The sequence below is a fragment of the Macaca nemestrina genome, unplaced genomic scaffold (genome assembly GCF_043159975.1).
Source record: "Macaca nemestrina isolate mMacNem1 unplaced genomic scaffold, mMacNem.hap1 Scaffold_46, whole genome shotgun sequence".
NCBI classification, from domain to species: Eukaryota; Metazoa; Chordata; class Mammalia; order Primates; family Cercopithecidae; genus Macaca; species Macaca nemestrina.
This window is the reverse complement of record NW_027257675.1, coordinates 619,319-642,976: the sequence shown is the minus strand read 5'-3', so window position 1 is coordinate 642,976 and position 23,658 is coordinate 619,319. Positions and strand designations below refer to the sequence as shown.

The following is a 23,658-nucleotide window of genomic DNA, read 5'->3' as shown; positions in this document are numbered from 1 at the left end:
ACAGAGTCTCGCTATGTACCCCAGGCTAGAGTACAGTGGTGCGATCTTGGCTCACTGCAACCTCCACCTCCCGGGTTGAAGCGATTCTCCTGCCTCTACCTCCCCAACAGCTAGGACTATAGGCATGTGCCATCACATCTGACTAATTTTTTGCATCTTTTGTAGAGACGAGGTTTCACCATGTTAGCCGTGATGGTCTCAAAGACTTGATTTTCTAATATAGTAAAATCTTTCACTTTGACTTTTACATCTAATACTCTGATGGAAATCAACATCAACCTTCATAACCTAGAACAGTTAACTGAAAGCTTCTAAACCGGGTTGTTATTACAGACCTTCCTTTCATCTCTATCTTCTTTTTTATCTTTATCATCACCTGATTTTCTCCGTTTGGGTTTCGGCTCATCAGTTTCATCATCTTTCTTCTTTTTTTAATATTTTCTCTCATCTTTTTGCTTTTCTTATCCTTTTCTTTTTTTTCCTCTTTCTCAGGAAGAGACAGTAATGATTTGTATATACGGACACCAAAATCTCTTTGAAGCATTTCATTGAAAAGTTCCGTGAACGATGAAACCTATAAATGATATCAACATGAACCCAGCCAAATTTCAACAGAAACAATAAAGCTAGCACAGTAATTTAGCAAATAAAAACTTGCCACATATAATGATCATGTAAACTTATCGAACATTTTAACACAACCATTAATCCTCCCCTTTCCCCACCATAGGCCCCAGTGTGTGATGTTCCCCTTCCTGTGTCCAAGTGATCTCATTGTTCAGTTCCCACCTATGAGTGAGAACATGCGGTATTTGGTTTTCTGTTCTTGCGATAGTTTGCTGAGAATGATGGTTTCCAGCTGCATCCATGTCCCTACAAAAGACACGAACTCGGCCGGGCGCGGTGGCTCAAGCCTGTAATCCCAGCACTTTGGGAGGCCGAGACGGGCGGATCACTAGGTTAGGAGATCGAGACCATCCTGGCTAACACGGTGAAACCCCGTCTCTACTAAAAAAAAATACAAAAAACTAGCCGGGCGAGGTGGCGGGCACCTGTAGTCCCAGCTACTCAGGAGACTGAGGCAGGAGAATGGCGTAAACCCAGGAGGCGGAGCTTGCAGTGAGCTGAGATCTGGCCACTGCACTCCAGCCTGGGCGACAGAGCCAGACTCCGTCTCAAAAAAAAAAAAAACAAAAGACACGAACTCATCCTTTTTTATGGCTGCACAGTATTCCATGGTGTATATGTGCCACATTTTCTTAATCCAGTCTGTCACTGATGGACATTAGGGTTGATTCCAAGTCTTTGCTATTGTGAATAGTGCCGCAATAAACATACATGTGCATGTGTCTTTATAGCAGCATGATTTATAATCCTTTGGGTATATACCCAGTAATGGGATGACTGGGTCAAATGGTATTTCTAGTTCTAGATCCTTGAGGAATCGCCATATTGTTTTCCACAATGGTTGAACTAGTTTACAATCCCACCAACAGTGTAAAAGTGTTCCTATTTCTCCACAGCCCTCCAGTACCTGTTGTTTCCTGACTTTTTAACGATTGCCATTCTAACTGGTGTGAGATGGTATCTCATTGTGGTTTTGATTTGCATTTCTCTGATGGCCAGTGATGATGAGCATTTTTTTTTCATGTGTACGTTGGCTGTATGAATGTCTTCTTTTGAGAAATGTCTGTTCATATCCTTTGCTCACTTTTTGATGGGGTTGTTTTTTTCTTGTAAATTTGTTTGAGTTCTTTGTAGGTTCTGGATATTAGCCCTTTGTCAGATGAGTAGATTGCAAAAATTTTCTCCCATTCTGTAGGTTGCCTGTTCACTCTGATGGTAGTTTCTTTTGCTGTGCAGAAACTCTTTAGTTTAATTAGATCCCATTTGTCAATTTTGGCTTTTGTTGCCTTTGCTTTTGGTGATTTAGACATGAAGTCCTTGCCCATGCCTATGTCCTGAATGGTATTACTAGGTTTTCTTCTAGGGTTTTTATGATATTAGGTCTAACATTTAAGTCTCTAATCCATCTTGAATTAATTTTTGTATAAGGTGTAAAGAAGGGATCCGGTTTCAGCTTTCTACATATGGCTAGCCAGTTTTCCCAGCACCGTTTATTAAATAGGGAATCCTTTCCCCATTTCTCGTTTTTGTAAGGTTTGTCAAAGATCAGATGATTGTAGATGTGTGGTGTTATTTCTGAGGCGTCTGTTCTGTTCCATTGGTCTATATCTCTGTTTTGGTACTAGTACTATGCTGTTTTGGTTACTGTAGCCTTGTGGTATAGTTTGAAGTCAGATAGCATGATGCCTCCAGCTTTGTTCTTTTTGCTTCGATTGTCTTGGCAATGCGGGCTCTTTTTTGGTTCCGTATGAACTTTAAAGTAGTTGTTTCCAATTCTGTGAAGAAAGTCATTGGTAGCTTGATGGGGATGGCCTTGAATCTATAAATTATCTTGGGTAGTATGGCCATTTTCATGATACTGATTCTTCCTATCCATGAGCATGAAATGTTTTCCCATTTGTTTGTGTCCTCCTTTATTTCTTTGAAGAGTGGTTTATAGTTCTCCTTGAAGAGGTCTTCACATCCCTTTTAAGTTGGATTCCTAGGTATTTTATGGGAGAAACTTGGTTTTTAGTTTAACTGTGAAGCAAAGATGATAACAGCCCTTTCCCAAAACAAGCCCCCTTCTTGACTGGGGGCCAGACTCGCTATGTAAGATTAACAAATTAGTCACAAGATTAGAAATTGTGGTTTAGGAGTCATGCCACTAAACATGCAGCCAAACAAATTCAGAGTAATTTGAGTAATCATAAAACTCTGGTCTCCTCTGCAGCCAGCTCTGCATGAATTTGACTCTTTCTCTATTGCAATTCCTGTCTGGATAAATAGACTCTATCTGGGCAGTGGGCAAGGAGAACCTGCTGGCTGGTTACAGGAGTACGTAGCAACAATGTGTACTCTTTTCTTCACAACTCAAGACAATTTATCAATCCCATTTTACAAATTCGTTGAATACAGGACTATCTTGCCTGCTTATTCCAGTGGTTTTCAGTGTAGTCTGTGCGTATTTATACACTGTTGGTGGGAATGCAAATGAGTCCAGCCCCTGTGGAAAGCAGTTTGAAGATTCCTCAGAGAACTAAAAATAGAGCTACCATTTGACCCAGCAATTTCATTGCTGGGTATATACCAAAATAAAATAAATCGTTCCACCAAAAGACACCTGGACTCATATGTTTATTACAGCACTATTCACATTAGCAAAGACATGGAATCAACCCAGGTGCCCATCAATGGTCGATTGGATAAAGAAAATGTGGTACATATACACCATGGACTACTATGCAGCCATAAAAAATGAGATCTTGTCCTTTGTAGCAACAAGGATGCAGCTGGAGGCCATTATCCTAAGTGAATTAACTCAGAAACAGAAAACCAAATACCAAACGTTCTCACTAATAAAAGGGTACACATGGACACAAACATGGGAACAATCAACACTGGGGGGGCCAGGTGCAGTGGCTCACACCTGTAATCCCAGCACTTTGGGAGGCCAAGGCAGGCGGATCACTTGGAGTCAGGCGTTTGAGACCAGGCTGACCAACATAGTGAAACCCCATCTCTACGCATCTGTAGTTCCAGCTACTTGGGAGGCTGGGACAGGAGAATTGCTTGAACCCAGAAGGCGGAAGTTGTAGTGAGCCAAGATCGTGACACTGCACTCCAGCCTGGGCGACAGAGTGAGACTCCATCTCAAAAACAAACAAACAAACAAACAAACAAACACTGGAGATTCCAAAAGTGGGGAGGGTGCCAGTGGGGCAAGGGTCAGAAAACAATCTATTGGGTACTATGTTCACTACTTATGTGACAGGATCATTAGAAGACAAAAAGGATCGTTAGAAGACCAAACCTCAGTTACACACATGTAACAAACATGCACATGTACTCCCTGACTCTAAGACAAAACAAAAAGGTAAACCAAAATGCGGTCCCTGGACCAGTAACATCAGCAATATCTGGAAGCTTGCTAGAAATGTAAATTCTCTGCTGCACCAAGACCTCCTGGATGGAAGACTTTGGGGTGATACCCAGAAATCTGTATTTTAGCAATCCTTCCAGGTGACTCTATTTGAAGTTTTTACTATTTTAAGATTTTTGCTGATGTTTTTATAACAATATTGGTACCTTCAAATTCATATTATCAACACTCATATTTTCATATTCATATTTGTAAAATGTTTCATCCTATACATGAGAAAACACACCTAAGATAAAGCGAGTGGCCTAAAATCACCCAGCCAGTGGGTGAGAAGCCAAAATCTTCCAGTCCGGAATGTTTTTCATTCCATTACATTGAAATGCAGAATTAATGTTTCCTCTACCTAGGCATTAAAGGAGAGAATAGGGTTAAGCCCACCCAGGGAAGGTCACCTGGCTGGCCAGAGAGGTGGCCCCCACCTTGGGAAATTTACTGTTCACAGCAGCCACACAGTCTTAGAGATCTATATTGTCTGAAATCCAAAAGGAGAATCTAACCCTTTCCCAGACAGAGGGATATTAACCAGGCCCAGGGCCACCAGTGTCAACGTCTCTCAGCAGCTCTTCCCTGCTCGATGCCCAGAAAGCCAATTCATAATGGGAATTCTGTTTTTTTCCTGCAAAAGGTAAGGAGAAAATGAGTGTGTGCATGTGTGTGCGCGCGCGCTTGCTTGTGTGCGCGTTTAGTTACATTACTAAAATGTTAATCAAAATCAAGTTAAAAATGGCCTGATTTGTCCACCTGATAATTGAGCCATTTTGAGGAGCAGAGGGGAGAATGCAGAAAATAGCTCTTTGTAAACTAAATAAAGGCAAGCAGCAGTATTATTATCATTTGCCTGTAGACATTCACGGTGTTGTAAGTTTTTTTGACTAAATTTTACTAGATTTATGGTACATACCCTTCAGAATTCAAGAAAGCTTTCAGCATTTGGTGTTTAGAGTTCTTTTAGAACTTTTAAAATGTCCTGGAGAATGAACTTGTTAACAGAAAGTTACATCCACACACATTCACTCTTAAATATGTGTTATGGAGTGTCTACCAAGAAATCCCGTTGGTTTAGTCGTGGCTGCAACAGCATGGTTTCGGGATAAAGGGAGCCTCTGCAGACAGCAAGGGTGCTCAGATCCAGAGTCCCTGACTCTGTTCTCTGTCACAGCTGTGGTTCTTCACAGCTGCATTGGGCAACTTTCTTCCCTTCCCAGTCTGGCAAGTCCTACCTGGGTTCATTTCTTTCTCATTCATGGTGTCTGGAGCACTTTGAGTATTTTGTGATTATTATTATTATTATTGTTTTTCTTGTTCAGGGAAAATTTCCCTTTCTACCCATAATACTATTATTTTGGGGCCACTTGTCTAGTCTGCGACTATTCCCACCCATTCCCTACCCACCCATTGCCTCTCCAGTCCCTGCACATTGAGGACACCCCACTTCCCTGACACCAGCTTTCCTTGGTTAGAAGTCACACATTTGGGTTTTCATCATCATTATTTTTTACCCTTCCTAAGTGTTTTTTGAGTGCAGAAATGTGCACAAAATTTAGAAAAGATAAATTGTCTACTTTTATTTGAACCAACTAGTATTTAGTTTATGAAAGTTGAGAATTCAAAACTCCAGTTGTTTTTGAATCTTTAAAGTTCAGTTTACAAACTTTCTTATTCTATTCTATTCTATTCTACTTAGCAGATTTTCACAATAATTTCTAAAGGGCCTGGGAATAATGTTGGTTCCATTTACAGACCTAGATAAACCCCATCCATCCTGGTATATTACTCTACTAAGTTAGCATTTCTACATCTTGTAGTTTTTACTTTAATTTTGTTATCTGTCTTAACAAATAAAACTTTCCCTCATCCTAAATAACTATTATAAATATAAAAATACACTTAATAAGGAGAGCCTTAATTTATCTTTGATATTCTAATATAATGCCCAGACTTAGCATGATTTTATCTTAAGACCTGAAGTTTAAGTCAATGACTCAAACATACATTTTAAATGAACATTATAAGATTGTCAGTTCAACAGGCCAAATCATTCCAAGTACCTCAAAATGTTTGATTTGAGAAGTTTTTCATGAGAAGCACATTAAATGCATATAGATTTGATGGGCAATGTTTATTGAACACCTTTTTTGTGTGTGTCAGGCATTCTTCTACATTGTTATTATTATTATTATTCTTTGAGACAGGGTCTCACTGTGTCACCCAGGCTGGAGTGCAGTGGTGTGATCTTGGCTCACTGCAACCTCTGCCTCCTGGATTCTAGTGATCCTCCTGCCTCAACCTCCTGAGTAGCTGGCACTACAGTCATATGCCACCACACCCAGTGATTTTTTTGGTGTTTTCTTGTAGAGATGTTTCACTATGCTGTCCAGGTTGGTCTCAAACTTCTTGACTCAAGCAATCTGCTTGCCTTGGCCTCCCAAAGTGCTGGGATTTTAGGCATAAATACATTATTATTTTTCTAATGAGAAATTTTTAAAGAAAATTTTAATGGTGGGATCTTGCTATGTTGCTCAGGCTGCACTCAAAATCCTGGGCTCAAGTGATCCTTCTACCTCAGCCCTATGAGTAGCTGAGACTACAGGTGCACACCACCACATCTGGCCTCTAGATTCTGTTTTAACACAGATAATAACGATTTTCAGGCTCTTAAAATTTTCTTTGGTAATGCTATATTTTCCCAAGGTTAAAAGGTGCTTCCCAATTTATGGAAGATAGTTAATTCAGGTTACTTAAGACTGGAGTCTTGTGAATGATCACAATGGAATACATGGAGCCCCTTGTTACAGTTGTCATTTCATGGACTTTGAAATGTAATAAGGGTGGGCCTCTTTGGTCCTGTAGCTCATTCCTCTGGCTTGAAGTTTTATTCACATAGCTCCCCAGTTCTTCTCTTTATTCACAGAAATCTGCAGATTCTATCCAGGTTGATCACCTGATGGAACTTAATTTTTTTTTTTTGTAAGAGTTGTAAATATATTTTTTCCTTGACTTCTTAAGACTATCGTACCATCTAAAGACAATTGATGGAATCTCAAGATATTTAAAAGTATAGTTTCTATTAAGTGGTAAAGATTTTTTTTCTTGATGTGATTCTGCATTCTTTCATGGTCTTAAGACCTTACAACTCTGATGAATATTTAAGATGATATTCAGTTGAATTTTGGATAGTATTTAAGATGACATTCAGTTGAATTTTGGATAGCTCACTTGGCTTTCTCTGACTTGCTGTTACAATTTATGAGGCCATTCTAACAACAGATACACATATGCAAACATTTATGCACAGTGGGGAAAATTTGATCTCACAGGCCTAGTTTCCACTTTCTCTCCTCAAAAAGTGTAACTTTGGTTGGAATAGAGAGGAGTTGAACCTTCTTTTATTCCCTTGTGGATTATGTTGGAGAGGTAAATCAATATTAAGAACTGTATGTAAGAAAAAGGAAATTCCAAAATTTGCAATGGAATATATTGGTAAAGGATAGCGTAATTTTAGCCATTTCCAACTCATCTTTCTTTCAACATTCATTACCAAATATTTACTGAGCCCCTACTATGGGTCAGGTATGGTTCCAGGTGATTTGAGATATACAAGTGAACCAAATGAACAAAGGCAGATGATAACCAATCACCATAATACAATGGTAATTTATATAATATCCCAGAAAAGACGAAATGCTATGGCAACAGGGAACAGTGGAGTAGGGTAGTGGGGGAAGAAGAAAGGCAGTGGTTACCATTTAAATAGGGATATCTGGGAAAGCCTCACTGAAATGGGATAATTTGAGCAAAGATATGAAGGAAGTAAAGGGAGTTAGCTATGCAGATATGTAGAGGAGAGGTTCCTAGGCAGAGAGGAGCTGCAGCCAAGGCATAATTGAGGACAGCAAGACGCCATTATGCCGGATCAGGGATGAGGAGAGCTCTAATGGGGGCAATTCAAGGAGGGCCTGGTGGCCTTTATGGGTGTTGGCTCTTCCTCAGAGGAAACTAGGGAGCCATTGTAGAGTATTGGGCAGAGCAGTGACATGATCTGACTTATGTTTTCAGAGGGTCATGTGTTTGGAATAGACATTTAAGGGGCTACATTGAATCACAAATTGTCTATGATCTAGGCGAGGGAGAATGGTTTGAGTCAGTATGGAAGCAGTAGAAGGAGTGAGCAGCGGTTAGGTCTGAGGTAGCCTTTGAAAGTAGAGCCAAGAGCATTTTTGACATTGGATATGTGATGTGGTGTGTTTTATTTATAAAACAAACATATAGTTTGCTGGAATATTTCCAGCTCTGTCTATTGAAAGAATTTCCAGAACTAAGACAGATTTTTCAGCTTTTGAATGAAAGGGTCAAATTGCAGTGCATGCAGTTTTACATTTTACTCATTTACAACTTGTCATTTTATTCATGGTTGTGAATGGCTCAGACTTTATGATATGCGACCCAGAAATGGTTTCAAAGACCCCAACAAAACCTACTCGTATTCCACATTGAGATAATCATTTAAATTGAACAGAAGCACATTCTTCATGGTCTTTGGAAGCAGCTCAGCCCTTAATGATTGGGACTCAAACAGGCAACACAGTTTTCATTTGAACGTGTTATTCAGATACAGCAATGATAAAAAAAAGAATATTGAGCTGGAGGTAATTTTTAAGCATTATTTTTTTTTTCTGATAAGAAGGATATCTGCTTACCATTTAAAGAGACTCAAATTGTTACAGAAATATATAATAGGGAAAGGGAGACTGTCCTGTAATCTTGCCCAACAGTTTGTTGAAGATGCTGAAGGGAGAAAAGACAGCTGGGCTGGAACGCGTCTACCTGAAGACGTTTTGAAACCCCTCTAAAGTTTAATCAAGGGAGTCGTTGGGATTGCTCTGGCCACACACAGACTGTAATTTGTTTGCGCTTTGGCCTAGATTTGCTGGCCCAGGGTGATGCATTTCTGAGTGCCCAGGAGAAGCACAGCAACTTAGCCCCCGCTAGGCGAGGGATGCTCGGCAAGTCCCAGAAAGGTTCTGTTCCGTCCAGTGCAGGCAGCGCCGTGAGGCTCAATCTGACTGCTGCTGGCTCTTTTCAGGCCCACCGCCTCTCTGCTCCAGACCGGGAGGATTTGATGCCCTTCAAAATGTAGAGTCTATTGATCTGTTCCATGTCCACTAATGTGACTGCAGAAGGTTAAATATGGATTTGGCAAGAATTATGAGCTGCCCACAAATGTTTTAGAGATGGTCTGAAATGCAGACATAGAGAAAGGGGCAACTCAGGGGCGGGTTTTGTGGGCACATGTGCATCTCCCAAGGTGAAAGTTATGTCCTCTGTGTTTAATTGGCTTTGCAGTATGCTGGATCTTCAAAATACAATACCCATACCTGAAAAATTAGTATAAATGGGAGGAACACAAACAATGTCAAAGACAAAAGAAAATTCTCTTTACACATGTCTTACACATTTTTGATATTTTGCGTGTATTAATAAGTCACCCTGTCATTCTCCCACTGCACTCGAGAAGGTAGAGTATTGAGAGACAGAGAAAGAACATAAAATCTTCTGTAGAAGGCAGACTTTTAACATGTTGGGACAAAGAACAAGAATTTAGCAATATGTTACTAAGTGACAGATTTAGAAAGTTCTTTGTCATTTGATCTTCAGGCTTTTCTCTCCTCTTGCTTTTTATACAAAGCGTGGGCAATAAAAATAGTTCTGTTGGTTTTCATTTTGAGTCTGGTTTCACATCTGTCTTTTATGTGGTGGTAGCTGTAGTATGCTTGAATTCATAGAAAATCCCTCAGGGAATGCTTACAATCTACTCTTGGGATATTTTCTAGATTTTTGTGTAATAAAATGTGTGTGCATATGGCCTGATTCATATTAAAGTGGATTTTTGCTGAACATTTCAGCCTCGGAAAACCTAGGTATGAATCTTGACTGTAATATCTCCCAGCCACGTAACCAGCAATAATATTACATCGCCTCTCTCAGGTCACATTTTTTGTGTGTAAAATGCTGATAATCACAAGTCACTCACATGACATGTCACAGGGTTGCTTGGTGTGTTACAAGAAAAATATATGAGGTAGTAAATTGCAAATGATAAAACCCACTAAAGACTAATTATTAATATTGAAATATTTCTACCTTTATTTGAATATTACCATTAAGAGAACCTGAGAAAAAGTCCTAAAACGGAGTTTGGAGCTCTCCTTGAGTAAAAGAGATGTGGAAATGATGGGAAAGTTCAGGCTTCTGGATTTAAGCATTAGCCCTGGAGACAAACTAAAAAGGGAAGGGAAGTTTTTCTAAACAGGCTTATGGATAAGTAGATACCTCAGAGATGTGTCTTTGACTTTTCAGGCTGCTGTAATTGATTTATTGTGTCTGTGTGAAGTTTGTGTGCAAATGTGATATTAACCCATAATTATACTCTAGAAGTGTGAATTAAATAGGCAATTAAATGTTATGAGACTGAAAGGTGATGCTACCCCAGAGGTATGGTTTTGTAGGATCAGACTTCTATTGTGTGTGTTGGTTTCCAGAATTAAAAACAGCACCTTACTCCCTCGCCAGCTCCACTGGAAAAGTAACATGGGTCTGCATGATTTAGAAACCTTTCTCTTCTGCTGGTTGTAGGGTGGGGCTTAAAATGAAAAATGAAACACTGCTTGTCTCGATGATCATATCTAAAAGCATATGATGTGCCAGCAGATACAGGAACAAGAAGTTCTGCTGGTTTTTTCTCTGGCTTTTTTAAGAGGGTGAGGTAGAGATAATATTCTTTCATCTTCTGTACAGTTCTAAGGGCATTGTGGATTCTCAAAAATTACTAAACTACCCATGACAGTTTCAGATCTGTGGCACGGATGGTTTAATAGATTTCACCAGTTATTTGCTTCCTGAATGAATATTTAGCTTTTGTCAAGTTCAGGAGAAGAGAGCACTTTAAAAATCAGGAGAGTGACAAAGCATATTTAGTTTGTGGATGAATGACAGTAACTGCAGATGCAGCAAGTAGAACCAAATCAAAAAGTCATTAGAAATGCTAGTTGATGCTAATTGATTTAATGTGTTGGAATATCTGAGAGTTCAAAAGTAGCTTCAAATAAGCTGCTTTGTGATTGTAAGCCAGCTTCAACACTTACCAGATGGGAACCTTTGGGAAGGTTGCTTAGTCCCTCTGAGCCTCAGTCTCCTCATTTGCAAAATGAAGGTAGACCTATTGTAAGGTTTCCATAAATTATTACAGTTAAGGTACCTGAAAGTATACCTAGAACATCACACTCACTCATTAATGCCAGCTATTATTTAAATATTTTAGCAAAATAATTTAAGCAAGAAAATCTCTTCATATACTGAAATTCCTTGTAAAGCCAGAATAAAAACAATGTGTTCAAATTCTTTGGTTGGCTTTTTTTTTTTTTTTTTTTTTTTTTTTTTTTTTTTTTTTGGACAGCACCTTGCTCTGTCACCCAGGCTGGAGTGCAATCATATGAGCTCACTGCAGCTTTGAACTACTGGGCTCAAATGATCTTCCCACTTTAGCTTCCTGAGTAGCTGGGATTACAGGCACATACCACCATGCTTGGCTAATTTTTATTTTTTTATTTTTAGTAGAGATGAGGTCTTACTATGTCGTCCAGGCTGGTCTTGAACTCCTGAGCTCAAAGAATCCTCCCATCTTGGCCTCCCAAAGTGCTGGGATTACAGGAGCCTCCGTGTCCAGCTGTCTGTTGGCATTTGTATTATGACATTTGGCACAATTGTTATGTTAATAGACTTGCTGAGAAAAAAGGGTAATGTGCTAGGTGAACCCAGGTTTCATTTTTCCTGCATCCCAGCCCTCACTGTGATTTAAAGAGGGACACTGACATGTGACAATAAAAGATAATGCTGATGTGTAACCACTGGGCTTGAAATGTTCCTTACACATGACGTAAGACAGGCGTGCAGCAAATTCCCATTAGACAATTCATTTTCAAAACAACCTCTGCTATTGCTATCCCAGTTGCATATACAACATATATGGCATCTGGCAAAAACCATATCCCAAGAGTCTCTCTATCTACGTGGAACTGACTCCTTCTCCATCCTATCAGACATACCTCTTTCTTTCATTTTTTCTGTTTCCTCCTTTCCCTCTCACAGTTTTACCATACTCTTTGTTTTCTTTGATTTTTTGTTCTTTTTCCCTGTCATGTCTGAAGTTTTCCAAAAAAAGTTGTAGCCATCCTCTACTACCAATTAAGTGACAGAAACACAGAAATTAGGCTCTCCTTAGCAGAGTATGCTTTACTCAATAAAGAAAGGAGAGCATAATTTGGCCCTTCTAAATGTTAAAGTCACTGCACATATCTTTTGTTTGAATTAATCATGGTTTCCGGTAATTGTTGAAGTGAGGGTTAACTTATTTATTTCTGTAATTCTTCCTGCCAGCATATGAAGACAGCAAATGGTAACTTGATCCTAGCCAAAGACTCCAAAAAAAAAAAAGGAGGTAGTGGTGGGTTGTGCTTCTGTTGCTCTGGGGTTATACATTTCTTAGTGCTCTTTGGAAAAATAAATGGAGATACCAATAGGCATAATTATCACAAAGCGAAGGAGGGAAGGAACAATGAAACTGACATGAGAAGAACTGCGCATAGGTTGGCACTTCTGAACGTGGAAGTGTTGCTGCTGGGGAGGAACAGAACATACTGCTTTGGGCTGAGCTCTAATCCTGCAGAACAGGAGACCCGGGAAGAAGGGGAAGAAAATGTGGGTGTAGCACAAAAGAAGCAGAAAGAAAATGAAGCAGTTTCCAAGGAACAGGTGACTAGGACTCACCTAGTTGTGAAAACAGATCAGCTTCTTTTCTGAGTTCTGTTTTACTATTGAATAAAGTATAGTGACTCCTTAGACACTGCCACAGAACCTTGTCATGATGAATTGTCCTTCTCCTTAGCTTGCAGTAATGGGATTGTATACTTCCTTCTCTAGCTAGACTGGCAGCCCGTCCCCATGTGCTATTCCTCAAGTTGTGCAACTGCACAGCCATATTTTCTTCTTTGTTCAAAGAGTGTGCATGTGGCCTTGGAGACTTCACTGTTTTGAGCTGAAGTCAGTCTCTCTTATTCTGGTCTCAAGTTTCAGTGGGTATCTCCCTGTATTCCAGGCACATTTTCCAGTTGTAATTTTTCTACTTTCTACAATGCTTAAAAATCAATGGGAATTGATCAAGATGTAAGAAAAACTGAGTTGTCTTTGGAATGCTTTCACGCTTTGTGATGGCCTTCTTAGAATTAGGACATGGAGAATGTGTCTACCTCTTTAGGGCCCACACTAGGATGTGTGGGACTCTGGGAAAGTATTATTTTGTGTGGGTCTCCCATTTATACAAGCAATTCCTTTGAAAAATGTTTTGCAAAATTTTAAACATATATGAGGTTTAGTGATTGATCACTGAAGATTTAGAATGACGGGTAAAGAGGTGCTGATGTATTTGTTTATTGTCCAGACTACTTGATAATTCTTTGTACCATCCCGACACTACCTCTTTCCTTCTGGATCCAGAAATCATCTCTTCATATTAGTTATTGTCAAATGTGCTGTTCCTGGGTAATTCATATTTCCCACTGTGAGAAAAGGGTAGCAATTTTGTTATTATTCAAGACCTATAGCTTGTCAGAACCTGTTCGTGTTGAGGCATTCTGACTCTTCTTGCCTCTAAAGTCCCCAATGCTATTTGTTTCATGCTGGCTGCATCATTACTCACGATGCTGTACCATCTATCCTGCTGCCTGTGAATACTGGCTTCCGATGGCGTTTTAAGAGGTTGTGCCCGTATTTCTTTGAAGATGACCACAAATGCACCGAGTATGCAGGAAAATGTGCACAGTCATTTATTTTATGGTCATGTTAAATTTACCCTTTGGAACTTTATGGTATAAATATAGAACAACACATTTTCCAACCATGTCTTCTCTTGAACCCTTGAGGCTGTAATGACAGCATTCCTAAAATGTGATCTCTTTTCATGTTGACTGCACCCCTGGTTTCCTCACACTGTTTCCAGTGGTGGAGCAAGAAGAGTGATCCCATTTATGCAAGGAATCCCTGACCCTTATCTCGCTCAGCTTAACCTGGGAGGGCCAGGCACCACATCAGCTAGAGGAAAGAATGAACATGGATTGGAAGAGCCTGCTGGTGTTGCAGAACAACCATCTGGAAAGCCCTTGGAGGAGGTGGGTGAAGCCACCCTTGAGCACTGTGGTGCATCCTGCAGAGGGATGGGGCGATGGCCCTGGGTTTCAGCAGCAGCAGGTGCACAGCATAAACCTTGCCTGCCACCGCGGGTGCTGCAGAGCAGAGGCAACACCACAGTAGCAGCAAGGGGGATAACTGAGGAGGCAGGAAACCTCGCATGCAGCTCGAATCCAAGGGCTGGCTGATGCCTTTTGGAAGCCCAGAGTCCTGAACTCATCCTGTGACCAAGTGAGTGAGAATCATTCAAAATCAGGATGTCAGCACCATTCTGGTGGCCCAATCACACACCATCCCATGACAGCAATCCTGTGCCAGTCAGCAGAATCAATCCACTCCCTAGGCTGCTTTTCTAGAACTGGAAGTCAGTCCCAGGGCCCCAGGATGACTGCAGGCATGATTTCTGGAGCTCTTTGGAATGTCAAGCCCACCTCGTGCATAAGAAAGAGGGTTGGAAAGAACTCTAAAGGGGAGAAAAGGGGACTGGGTACAAGCAAATCCCCATTTGAGCTCAGGAAACCTGCCCAGACCACACTACCAGCTCCAGCCAGGCCCAGGAACCAGAGGGTTGGGGGTGGGAGGGGTTCTCAGAAACTATCATGAAAGACATTTTCATGGGCCCCTGAATCATGAGGACTGAGGAAGGAGCCCAGCTCACCTGTGTCTAAAGCGAGCCCTGCTGTTTGTTTCTTTCTGCAACAAAAAAGAGTGGAAAGGATGAAACAGAGGGTAGGCATGGAAGAGATGAGGTCAAGTATGAACTGCTCTTGGAAGCCTGAGTCCTGATAAGGGCTATCCACAAGTTGGCCCCTATTCAAGGGCTAACAGTTTTTCATCAAATAATTGAACTAATATATAAACAGTTACAGCAGCAGCAACAGCAGCAACAAACGCTTCTATAATGAAGCTCTACCAATTCTGCACTGGTGGGAGAAAACGCAAGAAAGGACATTATTCGGTCAATGGACAAAACTAGAATATGATTGTTAGAGTAGAAAAAATTATTGTATCAGTGCAAATGTATGAAGTTGATAAGCCCATGGTGGTTGTAGAAAAGAATATCCCTTAGGATACACGGAAGTATTTAGGGGTTAAAAACAATGTTCAGAAAAAAATTATCTATTTATCTGTCTGTCTATCAATCATCTGTCAGTCTATTAATCTACTAATCTATTGATCATCTATCATCTATTGCAAATGACAAAGCAAATGGGAATAAACTGTTAACAGCAGCAAAATCTGGGTAAAGGCTAAATGGATAGATGGTCTTTGTACTATTTTTATTTTTGTGACTTTTTGTAATGTTAAAAATTATTTCCAAATAGAAATTTAAAAAGGTTATCTCAACACAATGGATTAATTTTGGTAAAATTAGTTATAACAATGTTTTCTTTCCTTCCCTTCCCCCATCCTCACTTTCTCATCCCCCACCCCCTTTCTTTTCTTCCTCTTTCCATTTTCCCTTGGCATCATATAAATGAATACAGTTGGGAAGCTTCTGGCATACTGGCATGTTCCACAGATTAAAAGAATTTAAAATTAAAGAATTAAAGGGAAGTATTGGCTAGATCCAGGATGGGTGAGATGGCAACAGAGTTGCAAGCAGAGGCAAGAGGATCCAGAACTTGACTTTGTGTTTCTATAGCTAATACAAAAGTTGTATAGAGAACTTGAGTAAAAGAATCACAACAGCCTGGTCGCAGTGGCAAATCCCAACACTTTGGGAGCCCGAGCCGGGCGGATCATCTGAGGTCAGGAGTTCGAGACCATCCTGGCCAACATGGTGAAACCCCATCTCTACTAAAAATACAAAATTAGTTGGGTGTGGTGGTGTGCAGCTTCCCTTCCCTTCCTTTTCCCTTCCCTTTCCTTCCCTTCCCTTCCCTTCCCTTCCCTTCCCTTCCCTTCCCTTCCCTTCCCTTCCCTTCCCTTCCCTTCCCTTCACTTCCTCTTCCCTTCCTTTCCCTTCCTTTTCTTTCTTTCCTTTCTGGCTCTATTGCCCGGGCTGGAGTACAGTGGTACAGTCTCAGCTCTCTGCAACCTCTGCCTCCCAGGCTCAAGCAATTCTCCAGCCTCAGCCTCCTGAGTAGCTGGGATTACAGGCATGCACTGTCATGCTTGGGTTCTTTTCGTGTGCATTTTTAGTAGAAATGGGGTCTCGCCATGTTGTCCAGGCTGGTCTCGAACTCGAGAGCTCAGGTGATCTGCCCACCTGGGCCTCTCAAAGTGCTGGGATTATAGGTGTGAGCCACCGGGCCAGCCTAGAATGTCCTTATTTCTAACCTAATGGTTGCCAAGGGCATCACAGCATGCCATGGTGGTTAGTAATGTGGGCTCTGGGAAAAAAGAGTTTGAGTTTAAGCTAAACTTTTGCACTTCCCATCTGGGTGATCTTGGATAGATGGCTTCATTTCATCATGTATCAGCTTCCTCACCAGTAAATGGCATCTGATAGGAATATCTTCGCCTGAAAGTACCAGAAAGTATGACTTACAGTAGCTTAAAGAGAAACCCAAAGAGCAGGTGCTGTTGATCAATAGTGTGAGAGAAATGAGGTTTTTTGTTTCTGCCATACCGTGTGTGCGATTCTACTTTTCATACAAAAAGAAGGGAAAAGAGACATGGGAGAATTTTAGCTGAGTTGGCCTTTTTGTCAGAAAATCAATGCTTTTCTCAAATTTCCAATAAGCAGAAACTCACTTATGGGCCTGATTTGTGTCTTCTGACCACCTTTGCTTGAATTTGGGAGAGAAAGGAGATTATAGATATGGCTTAAATCAGACAATCAAGAGCATGGGTTATAGTGTGTTACAGGATTCTGAATATTAAATGAGCTAACGGCTGTAACGTTCTGAGAAAAATTCACTAGTGCTCAATTGTTAGCTTGTTATCGTACTCGTAATACTAATAGAAGTAGAATTTTTGTGTACATATTGCAAATATCATCAGAAATAATTCTGATAAAACCTGTGGAAACAGAAAAAGGATGAAGTCAACAGCTCCTTCCTTAGTTTCACTCTTGGAGAAGGCTTAGAAGGAAGTGAAGCATTGAGGTGTAAACCACCCGCGTGCTTACAAACACCAGTGATTGACCCCTCTGTAGGCCAGGTAGGAGTATGGGACCTGCTACGATTGAGAAGGGCTTGTAGATTTCAAAGAGGATGCTGGGATTCCAGAGTAGCACACGTGGCTGCACTTATTCACTTATTTTGATTATAATAATATATGTGGTCATCAGTTTCTCCCTTATTTTCCATGTGGATGGGCTATATTTATTTTCTTGGGGTTGGCTCAAAGTAGACACAACAATCTTTGCCTTGAACATTTTCAGTGAGCCATGTTGCCCCTCCTGGAAGTGGGGGTGCTTTGTCTGTCCACTGGGGCTCCATGGACACAAGTACACCCACATTTTATTGGTGGCTCTTTTCCAAGTTGCTAGCTTGGCACTTTTCAAAATGTGCTGAATGGCTGTTAGGAACTTGTCTCTGCTGACTCTACTGGGCTCAGTTTCAAATCTCTCCTAATCCACTAATGAACCTTTATTAAAGTGGGAGACAGAGGGTGAATCAGTCTTTGGATGCATTATTAAAATAAAGTAGGAGCAATGAAATGATCAAAAGAGAACAATAACAAAGGAAAGCTCAGTCTCTCCACCACCCTCTATTCAGTTCTTTAAAGCTGATATTTTGGGGGAAGAAATGTCAATATTATTAGATTAGTTTTCAGTAGTCTTTAATTTTGTTTTATTTTAACTTTAATTTTGTTTTATTTTTCAGGGAAGCTCATGAAGAGACTGTCATTCACCAGCAAACCCCTGCCCCCTCACTTTTTCTTTTTTGCAATTGGAAATTCAGGTTGAACTGCTCTGTAGCTATTCACTCACTTCTGCTGGTCAAAGGCCCAGGAGGATTTAAATGACCAAATAGGCCATAAAATGCCAATCTTTTAGAAGCGTAAAAAATGTCTGCTGGATCAAACAGTCATCATGAACCACCCCTAGATTCCTCTGCCACCCACTTTACTCCCTGTGTCTGGGGCACCCTGAGTCCACAGTGACTCTGTGCCAAACTATAAAGAAACCACCATGTACCTTTTCAAAAATGTCCACCTGTCCTCAAAGTCACGAATCAAGGAAGAGATGGCTTCCAGATATGCAACTCAACTTCCGACAGCCATCACCCTCTAAAATTTCCCTGTGTTTTCACTGAAGTTATGCACCCACTTCTGCTGGTTCCTGGCTCATATAAACATTGAGCAAGTAACTTTCCATTAGACCCAGAGGATAGACTAGGATAGACTTCTGAATGTCTGAAAATTCCTGGTCCTCAACAAACCCGTGTTCTGCTCAATAATTTATTTTGTAAGAAGAAGTTATAATAAGTCTAGTCATTAAATCAAAAGAGAAAAACCTTAATTAAGTATAATATTGCTTGGTACTTGTTTTTGTCCGTTCCATTTCTTCATTACCTTTTTGATTGGTAAAATAAAGATCATTACACAAATCTATTCTCAAATGTAGCCATGGATGATTTGATTTCTCTTTCTCTCTTTTCTCCCTCTGTGCATATATACATATATACACACACACACACACACACACACATATATATATATACACACACACACTCAGAGAACAGAGTTGTCTCTCTATATATGCACACACATAGCATGTATATATATGTGTGTGTATATATACATATATGTGTGTGTGTGTATATATATATTTATATGGAGACAGAGAGAGGAAGAGAGAGAGAGAGAGAAAATAGAGAGAGAAAGATGCTCCTCAACTTATGATGGGGTTATGTTCTGATAAACCCACTGTAAGCTGAAAACATTCCAAGCCAAAAATGCATTGAATGCACCTAACCTTTCGAACACCGTAGCTTAGCCTAGTCCACTGCAAATGTGCTTAGACAGTTAACTTGTAAATGCGCAATATTTACAGTGGTCTACAGTTGGACAAAATCATCTATCACAAAGTCTATTTCATAATAAAGTGTTGAATATGTCATGTAGTTTATTGAATTCTGTACTGAAAATGAAAAACAGAATGGTTGTACGGGAACTTGAAGTACAGGTTCTACTGAATGTGTTTCACTTTCATACCATTGTAAAGTTGAAAACATCGTAAGTTAGGGACCATTTGTGTATACACCTATATGAGATATATGTAAATAAGATATATATGTAAACGACATATATGTCAATGAGATATATAAAAACATATAAATAATACGTAGATCTCCTTGTTGAATCCTACTGTGTACAAGACATAATTTTTTATGGTGGGATTCATCAGTGAAGAAAAGGAAGGAAAGCAGGAAAGCTCTCGGCTTCACAGAGCTCATACTCTGGTGAGGGAGACAAAAATTACATAGAATATAAGAAGGTGAGGGCCGGGCATGGAGGCTCATGCCTGTAATCCCAACACTTTGGGAAGCCAAAGTGGGTGGATTACTTGAGGTCAGGAGTTCAAGACCAGCCTGACCAACATGGTGAAACCTCATCTCTACTAAAAATACAAACATTAGCCAGGTGTGGTGGTACATGCCTGTAATCTCAGCTACTTGGGAGACTGAGGCATGAGAATCACTTGAACTCAGGAGGTGAAAGCTGCAGGGAGCCGAGATCACGCCACTGCACTCCAGCCTGGGTGACAGAATGAGACTCCATCTCAAAGCAAAAAAAAAAAAAAAAGAGAGAGAGAAGGGGGTAAGTACCGTATGCAAAAGCAGAGCCAGGTGGGGGACAAGAGTCTTAAAGAGTTGTCATTTACCCATTTAGATGATATGGTCAGAGAGGCCTCCCTGAAAAGGTAATGTCTGAGCAGAGACTTACGGGCAGAGAGAGAACAGGGTGAGAAGATCTCTGGGGGAGGAGTAGAAAGTGCAAAGACACAGGCAGCGATGAGCCCCATCTGGTTGGGACAGAGTGAAAAAGGTGTTCAGCTGGAGGGACCTGAGAGGTGAGGGTGGCAGGGCGGGTGGAGGTGTAAGCTCAGCAGATGGTGGACACCCTGGAGGCCACTGTGAGGCTCTGGTTCTCCCTCTGAGTGATTTCAAGGTCCATTGCATGGTTGCAGCAGAGAAGAGAACAAGCCTTATGACCTGGTTTCTCTTGAAGAGGATCATTCAGGTAGGCGCTTTGAGGAAAAAAACCAAAAAAACAAAACATAGGAGGGTCTGGGAGGATGTAGAAAGCCCTATTTGTAAGGCTTTGCGATCTGGGTATATGTCCACTGAGCAGTGAACTTACTGTCTCAAGTTCTGTATTCTAGTTGGGACTCTTCTGCTAACTGCTGGAGGGTATTGGCACAATCCCCTTACTGTTTTATTCAGAAGGGAAATAGAAGTGAACACTAAGTGTTTAAGTTTGAGCCAATTTCTTCTTAATCCCTATGATCTGGAGCCTGCTAGGATCCTCAAGTTTGTTTTTCTTTTTTTCCAACACCAGAGCGTGTGTCTTTGCTTGCCCCACCTCTGTCCTCAGTTTCTTTATTAACAGCGCTGACTTCCCTTCCCAATCCTCTCAGCACATGCAGAAGACAAGAAACAGAGGACAGTGGCTTTGCTAAACCCTGAATTGTTCCAAAGTTCGAAGTTGTAACCCATGAGCTATCTCTTTAATGAATGCAGTCAAAACTGGATGTTAGAAATATTTTGGAGGTTAAAGGAAGAGCGACTTGCACCTCCCTACCACTGAATTGTTTAATATTCTAGAATTCATGTTACACAGTAAAAGACAGACAACTCTGTCTGCAGTTCTGGGACTGGGATGTGCCTGTGCATACACGCATCTGCTCTGTTTTGGTTTCACTTCACTTTAGTTATTTGATTTGGTGTCTGCAAAACCCTGTGTGCACATTTTTATGAGCCTTGGGACAATTTACTGACAAGCTTGCTTGAACTCTAAAATATGCCTCCAGTTTTGGAAAACCACAAATTATTTACCAAGGAGGCAAGGAAATGGAGGTCACTGGGCTCATTTCTTACATAATTTTCAACTTCCTTTTTGAGGCCTGACATCTCCCGGCAGTCACAGTGATGTCTTCCTTAGATAGATTCAATAATGGGGAAGAACAGGTGAAAAGTGGTGAAAGTTGCTAACTGCTGTGTTCCTCTGCTTGCTTTTCATGCTATGTGCCAGGAATCAAAGCTGCAGGAGTGGAAGGTAGATGTAAAGTAACCCCTTTTCCTAGGTTATTGCGTTTATAAAGCGTTAAATAAGAAATGCTAAAAAAAAAAAAAAAAACAGAAAAAAAAAAACCCCTCTACTTTGTGCGAAGCAACGTTATTTAAGGTATGAAAACAACAGTATTAACCTAAAACAATAGAATAAATGATCACTAAAATGAAAGTACAGAACAGGTATAGAAAGTCAATCTTTGAAACATCAGCTGGTATCAGTTTCTTTCAAGATAATTCAAGGGTGATTAACATGTAACTAGCAAATACATTCAACACACAAGAGAAAAAAAGTGAGGATAAAAGGGGGCGATAAAATAAATAGGGGAATGAGGGATGACCACAGATCAAATGGAAAGGATGAGAAAGGAGGAAAATATAGCTCCTATGTGTCTAGCTTGGAAAGATAATGACTCAATTGAGTGAACAGGGGAGACAAATTGAGGGTTCAGGAATTTTTATTTTTATTTATTTTTGAGATGGAGTGTAGTTCTGTCACCAGGCTGGAGTTCAGCGGACTGATCTCGGCTCACTGCAACCTTTATCTTCCAGATACAAGCAATTCTCCTGCCTCAGCCTCCCGAGTAGCTGGGATTACAGGCATGCACCCCACGCCTGGCTAATTTTTGTAGTTTTAGTAGAGATAGGATTTCACCTTGTTGGCCAGGATGGTCTCAATCTCCTGAACATCATGATCCACCTACCTTGGCCTCCCAAAGTGCTGGGATTACAGGCGTGAGCCACTGCACTTGGCTGGAACTCACGAATTTTTAAAGACATGGCAACATTCTTGTTGTATGGGTTTACTTATGACAGATGGGTACATAGGTCTGTCCAAAGGGGCTGGGACACTTTGTTAGGTTTTAGGAATTTTTTTTCTGCTAAATTCTCTTTTTCCTTTCTTCCAAGGAGGCAGGATAAGGAGAGGTACCAGGTGCTGGTGGATTGTTTACCTTGGAGATTACCACCTTACAGAGGAAATAGCTGGTACCTCAGCAGAGACCTCTTTTGGTGGGCCTCAGAGTTGTGAGTTGAGCACTTGGAGCAGGGAAACATTGGTTGTTTTCATGACATCGGTAGGATTTAATTCAATCAACGAATAGGACCCAGAATTAAATTAGCTGAGACAGTGGGGGAAGAGGAGCAGAATCCCAACTCTGCTTAGTTATAATTTCAGATGTAGAATAAAGAGTGCTCCAGGAAGCACGGCTCCAGGCCAATGATGAGATTTTGAATCCCTTCATGTTTATGATTTCATTTTTTCCCCTTCATGCTTATGATTTTAATTATCTCTGTTTCCCAAAGTGATTAGAAGAAACAGTTTAAGAGGAAATGAATATATGTGCTGGAATGGGAGGCAAAAGTAGGGTGACATCCCATTTCATAGTTGGGCTTGTGGGTGGGGAGAGGGGATGGTACAAGTGAAGAGAGAGAGGGCTCAGTAGTTTCTGAGAGGAGGAAGGAGAAGAGGAACACAAGCTTAGTTTCTGAAGAAAGAAATCGATGGGAACCCAGGCTGATTCCACTCAGGTCTGCAACACTCCAGACAAATCCAGAAGCTGGCAGCTAGAATGAATGTTTATTTCTCAATAGAATGAAGAAAGAACAGAGATGGAGTTGAAGATATTGCACTGTCTGAAATGATTTACCTTATGGGCATTCAGGCTAATGAATGAGTTCATTTCCACATCCATATGTGATCTATGTGAAGTTCATTTCATATCTGCAATGCTCTCTGTAAGAAAGGTAGTCTAATGCCTGGCACTGTTAAGGGCCCAGAAAATGTTGGTTGCTTACTTCTGATTCTACCCACAATGGCACCTGATTCTCTATTATTCTGGTATGTGAGCAATCTCAGTCAAGCTGTCTGCAGTGTATATCTGTGCTTTCTAAAGTCAACATACAAAGTAAGAGTTAAGGCCAGGTGCGGTGGCTCACGCCTGTAATCTCAGCATTTTGGGAGGCCAAGGCGGGTAGATCACCTGAGGTTAGGAGTTCGAGACCAGCCTGACCAACATGGTGAAACCCCATCTCTACTGAAAATACAAAAATTAGCTGGGCATGGTGGCACATGCCTGTAATCCCAGCTATTCAGGAGACTGAAGCATGAGAATTGCTTGAACCCAGGAGGCAGAAGTTGCCATGAGCCGAGATGGCACCATTGTACTCTAGCCTGGACAATAA

The 23,658-nt window shown here is 40.8% G+C and overlaps 1 long non-coding RNA gene across 1 annotated transcript; it reads left to right on the top strand.

The window, feature by feature from the left end:
- Positions 1-11,854: 11,854 nt before the first annotated feature.
- On the top strand, positions 11,855-18,711 carry LOC139361378 (uncharacterized). The gene is made up of 2 exons (XR_011618944.1): positions 11,855-14,268; positions 18,064-18,711. It is a non-coding gene; the product is annotated as an uncharacterized lncRNA (long non-coding RNA).
- The last annotated feature ends 4,947 nt before the right edge of the window (positions 18,712-23,658 follow it).